Source organism: Punica granatum, chromosome 5 (genome assembly GCF_007655135.1).
Source record: "Punica granatum isolate Tunisia-2019 chromosome 5, ASM765513v2, whole genome shotgun sequence".
In the NCBI taxonomy this organism is placed as follows: Eukaryota; Viridiplantae; Streptophyta; class Magnoliopsida; order Myrtales; family Lythraceae; genus Punica; species Punica granatum.
Window position 1 is genome coordinate 31,380,891 of NC_045131.1, and position 7,375 is coordinate 31,388,265.

Below are 7,375 nucleotides of genomic sequence, written 5' to 3' on the forward strand. Positions count from 1 at the left end.
AGAAAAATGAACAAGTAATAATTGTGTTGTTGATTTTTGTTGTGTAGTGAGTAGAACTAAAGTTAGAGTTAAAATCTTGAAATCAGATTGCGAAATCAAACGGGTAGTAATAGTTTGAGTATACAGTAGTTGTGAAACAAAAAAAGTACTATTGTATATTTTGATATTGTCGGGGCAAAGTTGTATTATCCTATGTGTATGTGTTGCCATTATTTGAAATTGATATTTGTGAATCAGTTAACTACTGATATTATAATAAAAAATACAAATTTTACAAGTTATACTGCTTCTTAAGCGGAGCAACCAGTGAAATGAAGTACGTTTCTCACATCAATTATTCAGAATATATTGCATATATGTCATTTTCGATAATGTTGTTATTAATTTGTTGAATATCCAATTAGCTAGACACGGGCTTCCTCTTTATCAAACCAGGCTCGAAGAAATACAATCCCAAATTAACCAAAATTAATCGGTCACGTGTCTCAACCCCACAATTCTCACAATGTGTGGAAAATTGGTGTAAATAATACCCCACATGTCTAGTCGCACGAAATCGAATTGAGCCCGACTTGACATGTAAATATATGAATTTTTTGCCGGACGATCTCATGATCATAGCAATATGATGGACACTTGAAGGAAAGTACCGTATACCTCTCGGCAAGAATTGCCGTTGTGCATGATTTAATAGTGAACTAAGGCATTGGCACCAACCCTTGCAATTCTGTATTCTCTATTTCAGCTTCAGTTCTTCCTCAATTTTGAGCATCTTCTGATCTTAATTAGGCTGAGCTCAAAACATGAAAGTTGTAGATCTTGCTGTTATATTTCCATAGTATCTTGAATCATCTCGATCCGAGCTTCCTAGAGCAAGAAATGAATTTTCTCGCGAGATTGCATGAATCTGGAAAATGTGGCCGAACATGATTCTTTGTGACGGACAGCCTCAAAACAAACCCCCCAAGAACGAAAATAATAAAAAAATATTGATCTTGATCACGGTCTCTTACATTGCCGCTATCCCCAAGTGCAATAATAGCTGAATTTTTCGTCTTGGTCAAGGCTTTAAAATCAGTTGCAACCATATTATGTTAACGTTTCAAGCCGTAGTTCAGCCAAGCTGTGATTCAGCTTTAGGAATTAAAATTCCTTTGATTCAGGCCGTGGCTCGGCCGCCATCTCCGCTCCATATCTCGACGAAGTTTTTCCATCTCTTCTATCAGTACATTACAATATTACCATGTTAAGCCGTGACATGGTACTCGTCCGCATGATGTCAACCGCAAATCCATTATCGACCATAACTTTGGAACCAGAAATCCAACACATGTGAACGAATATATATATAAATGACGAATATGTTGAGACGTTACCTCGAGAATTCATTCAAAAATAAAGGATTGCCCATGCAACTTCTTTATTTTCTCAGCCACTTGAACGTCCTTGGTCGAGAACTCGTCTACTTCAGGGGACTCAGGAGCATGGATAACTCCAGCTTGTTGAATTTTTTCAACTTGAGGTATAGACTCCCTAGCCATGAATGAAGCCGGGAGTAACGTTTTGAATTGTACCAAGTTCTCGATGTCGCGGTCATCGAACTTCGATTTACCAAGAATTAGTTCATCATTTTGATGTGGCAGAAGATGTGGCAAATCGGTACATCGAGAAAAATAGGTTCTGAGTCTCTGACGACTCCTTTTCGAGGGAAAATGGCCTCTAGAGCACAACTCATCGCCTCTGGCCGTGAAAAGACGAGATTTAGGCCGAATTCCATCGTTTAGGGCCTCAAACATGCAATTTTATATTATTTGGGCGTTTTTGTAATTTTTAGGAATAGTTTATTTTAGAGAATATTTTATTTCCATCGTTATAATTTCGTTTTTTTCTATTTAAGCGTTGTAAGCTCTAGGGCTAAAAATGGTAGTTTCGCTGCGTCAGTTGGTATCAGAGCCAAGTTCGCTCTTGGATTAGCGATGCCGCCCCGAAGGACGGCTAATCAACGTCGTGCTGCGAAGGAGGACAAATTGTATTGGAGGATCGAAGACATATCATGTGATGAAACCAATCCAATTTTCGATATATACCCAGATAAAGATTAAGAAGAAGTTACAGAATTTGTATTTGATAATCAAGGAAAACCAACGTTCGTTGTCAACAAATCCGTATTAAAGGATATTAGATGTGATAAAATTTTTCATTATCGTGCTCATATTGAGGATATTTAGATGAAAAATTTTTCAATGTAAAGAAATATGCATGGATGCTTACGGTGCCGATTTCGAAGATTATTCAGTTGCCAAAGTTGGTCGAAGTGCATGCGACTCGATCAAGAAAGCAAAGATTCAATGAAAGTGTTGGCTAAGAGGTGTGTGGAATTTTATGTACAAAGAATTAAGAGAAAGATTTCGCAAAAAGAATAAAACATTCAAGTGACAAGTGAGAAAGTAGCAAAAGCGTATTAATCTCTCTATTCTTGAAGATCAAGGTGATAGCTCGGACGATGATTATTTGAGAACGAATTCTCTCCACCCATGGGAGAATGATATGGTAGAAGATGTGACAAATCGGTACCTCAAGAAAAACATGTTCTGACAACCCTGTCTCAAGGGAAAACGGCCTCTAGAGCACAACTCACCGCCTTTGGCCGTGAAAAGACGATATTTAGGCCGAATTACATCGTTTAGAACATCAAATATGCAATTTTATGTTATTTGAGCGTTTTTATAATTTTTAGGAATATTTTATTTCCTTCGTTATCTTTTCGTTTTTTTTATATATATTTAAAGTTGTAAACCCTATGGTTAAAGACAATTGTCTTTTTGTTCATTCAATAAAGTTTGGAGCTACCATACTCTTTGCCCATTCTCAGAATTTGATTCGAGTTGGATGCCAATTTCTTAGGAATTCGAAGAATCAATAGAGATTGAAGGTCGTAGTTTCGGTATTCTGCGGAATCAACGGGTTTGTGACAGGTTGTTTGCGTGTACGCTGTGTCACATTTCCTTTCACGATGGCTTCATTCCATTGACCCACAGAGGCTTCTTCTCGTGGTTGTCAATCCATGTAAAACCGTCTCCAGTCTCCTCATGGGAAGCATCTTGTTTCGAACTTCATCTTTCACGGGGTGGCCTTCTCGACCGGCCGCAATCCTCTCCGCTTGACTTCGCCGTTGTTCATGACGTTGTATTCGAGTCAATGGCTCGGGCCTCTTAGGATGTTGTAGCCTTCACCATTCATATTTAGGAACGCCTATGGGAGGAACCACCAACCGTTCCATGGGCGGGACACGCTGAATAATTGTGTGAAATCTTCCAGGTCTCTCGGCTGAGCGTACGTGTTTTTGAGATGCGGCCTAGCATGGAGAGTCAACCCTCCGAGGCCTATTACTCCCATGGATCATTTCTTTGTATGTGAGCTTAAATTTGGAGTCAACTCCATCACCTCTACTTGAAGATCCATGCAAAACGGTGTTGTGCTTCATGTCTTTCACCCCTCTGTGCATATGGTCATATTTATGCTTGACCCGCCAAATCTTAGAGCTCCCATTTCTTGACTCTCGGAGCAAGTGTTCAGTTTTGTACTCGACCCCCCGAGCTCTACTCGAAGACCCGAAATCAAACATGTGCACGGCTCCTTGAGCATTGGAGTTCTTGTATCTTGAATCTAGGAATGTAGGCTCAAACTTACACTCAACCCGAGCTTTAGAATTCTTGTATCTTGAGCCTTGGACATTGTAGCCATCATACCTCGACTTTTGAAGCATGATCTCAGGTCTACACTGGACCCCCCGAGCTCTACATGCTGGTTCAGGATCAAACTTATGCATGACCCCCCAAATGTTGCAGCTCCTCGAGTCTTTTTTGGCTCCAAACGACTTTTCATCTGCTCAACTTCTACTCGTGTCGTTACTTTGTGGCGTCGATTTCGGGAGCCATTTTTCTAACAATTGTGGCTGATTGGTTTGATGTGCTTTGCTACCCTAGGACAGCCTCGGAAAGGTCGGTTGCAAATTTCCTCTTGAAGTTCTACATTCGAGCAAGCTGCATGTACCTTTTCCGGCTTCGAAAGAATCAATCTCAAGTCAGCGGCACCGGTAAGGACAGGCTCCGTGGGCGGTAAAGGATTGGTGTCGACTTTCATGGGCCTTTCTTTACTGCCCTCGCTTGCGGCAAAACCGGACGCTGCCAAATGACCTCGTCTTACAAGAACGATCCATGATCGGCCATCCTTTCTTCCATTAAATTTTCCTCGTGTGGTGACTGAGATGAGACTTTCTTACCATTATGATCGACTTCTACCTTCATCGGTGACGGTGGTGATGACAAGATTGAGGAAATTTGTTGATTATGATTAGCCTGCCCGTAAGGTAAGATGAGCAGGGGGTGCTGCGGGCAATTGTGGCCCTGGCGCTGGAGGTAATTTCGCTAGTTGCTGTTGAGCTTGCGCATTGAAGGTTAAACAATTTGATGGGCTGCAGCATATGGCATAGTTTGCTGCACATAAGGTTGGGCCGGATGAGTTTGGACAACCGACTGAGTCTGATGCGAATTCAGCTAAGTCTCATGCGAATTCGGTTGGGTCTTATGCGAATTCTCGTAAGGTGATTGTTGAACCTGTGCTTCCCCGTACTGTTGCTGCATTAACGACACGTTGGCGCCGTTGGCTGGTTTGACGCTTGCCATATTGAAGGAAACACTGATGTAGTCGGAACTTGTGTTTCGACTAAGTTATGAATCGGTAACATTGGCATATTACTTGCCGAATTGAAGATTTTATATGGCACAAAAGCTCGGAAGCATCCTGGAGGACACCATGGTATGCTCAAGCAACCGGCAGAATTCGAAATCCCTTGATTGGAAGAAGTGGATGCCTCGAAAGTCTTGGCCTTTGCCAAATTCAAATCTTTGCTAATATGCTCTTCAATGAGCCTTTCCCGAGTAATTCCTTGGCTTTGTCGCACACTCAAAGCATCTCTCTTCTCATCAACGCGCTGGAACTAATCTCTATTTTCATCTTTCATCTGCTTCATAAACTTAAATGCCCACTCGGGCATAATCTCTTTAGATGGCATTGGGTTATCGACGCCGTCTTGAGAGTTTTTTTTTTTTTTTTTTCTGATATCGCGTAAACGCTTCTCTTCTTCTTCTTGCGCAACTAATAAAGTTGCTTGAGACTTACTACGAGTTAACATCTTTGCAAATTTAAGACTGCTTCGGTGGAAGGTGGGTCCCATTGGGTGTGTCAAAAAGATGTTCACGCAAAAAAGAATAATCTAAACACCTAATTATTAACATGTGGAAATTTCAGGCGTGTCAGGAAGCGGTCTCAAGTAATTTGACATGTCATTAATCGGCTCCACCGATACAAAGCATTGTGCCACGGCCTTGAAAGTTCGCGAGACTGAATGGCGGCTGAGTTTCTAACAAACAAAGTCGAAATGCGCCTCAAATGACCCATTGACTCGAAAATTTAATGTGTTTGGTTTTTGAATTGAATTGAGTTGAGTTTTGGTTTTAAATAATTCGTAATGATTGTATTGTTGAATTATGAGAAAAAATATGAAAAAGTAATGAATAATTGAGAGAAAGTAATAATTAAGTAATAATTGTATTGCTGAATTGTGAAAAAAAAAGTTAAGAGAATTTAATATTAAAAATTAAATTGAATGATTAAATTTTTTTAAAAAAATGAAAAAAAATTAATGATTGTATTGTTGAATTGAAGATAAATAAAGGTGAGTTGAGTAGAGTTGAAATTTTTTTAAAAACCAAACACAACATTAGTAGTTTTGAGTTCTCCACCTAGTATCCATGGGACAAGTTCGAAATAAAAAGGCCAGCCACTAATCTCGGTCAAAGACAACTCAAAGATATTGAGTTACGATCTGATTTAATTCGCTTGGACACTTGACCAATTGAACCCCTAAATCCCACTGAAGGTTCGGCAAGCGTTGCCTAAAGGGATTGAAGTCCCTGCCTTGAACGTCCAAGGCTCCAGAGATGGAAAAAGTTTCAAGAGAATCGACTTGCTAAAGCCAACTTGGGCGACTTTGTGAAAAGCGGTCGAAGGATCGAACTACTCCTAGTGCATGAAGAGTAAATTACGATAAAAGAAAGTGCGAGAAAGCAAAGTGCAAAGAAAAAAAAGATGGAAAAATGTAGTGGGATTAATAGTTGTGCCGACGAGAATTATAATGAATTCCGAACTTGGTATATATAGGCGTAACAATAGAATCCTCTAGAAATCGACCTAAATCGGATATGCCTATAAAATACGATATCGAAATATTATTTAAAAGGAAATAGCTATCTAAATATCATAGAATCGCCAAGACATAATCTTCTAGAAACACCTGAGAAGATAATCGATTTTTAAAATTGAGAAAATATCGCATAAGTAAATACTTGCTGAACAAGTACACTGCCATTTTGAATTTCCTCCACCTTCTCTCAACAAGGCTGCACGTCCAAGACTTGGACAATCTTCCGACATGAGCTCTTTTCAATCCTCTTCTTGAACCTGGCTCCATTTAAATGTAATCCATATTCAATTAGTTAGACGCGGGCTTCATCTTCATCAGACCGGGCTCGAAAAAATACAACCCCAAATTAACGAAATTAAGTGGCCACATGTCTCAACCCCACAATTCTTACAAGGTGTGGAAAATGGGTATAAACACATCTAAATGTTATGAATCAAAAGAGATTATTTCTTATATTATTAAGTTAATATGTTAATTTTATATAGTAAGCAAAGATCAACTCAGTTTGAATTTCTGATGTTGTAATTTTTAATTTCTTGAGCTTTTTGTCATGGACTTATGTCTTATAATCTTTTCTTGTTATGAATGAATCCTCAAAATTCACGAGAAATTTTTTTTCATGTTATGGGTGAATTCTCAAGATTCATTACGAAAAAAAAAAACTGAGCTTGAATTTCGAAGAATTAAGAGAGAGAGGGAGAGCCATTTTGGTCTTGAATTTGAGAGGAGGATTGTTTTGGAAGAGATGGAAAAGATTGTTATGGCAGCTACCAAATTAATAAAACAAAAAATTTCAGCTTTGTCCAGTTCTATTTACGGGCGTGCACGGATACAAAGTATACCCGAAATCGGATGAAACCTATCCATTAAGATAGGGTTCAGATAGCTCATATTGAAAATATAATAGGGTTCGGATATGAAAACTAAGAACCGGTGAAATCCAGTTCCGATTCCGGTTCCAATAGACATAATACGCAGAATCGAAACCAGAACTAGAACCGGAATCTGGAACTTGCTGCTTATATATATACTACACACACATATATATATGATTAATTACGCCATATAACCTAACGTTTGAAGGAATTCTTAGTTCTAGCCTAAACTTAA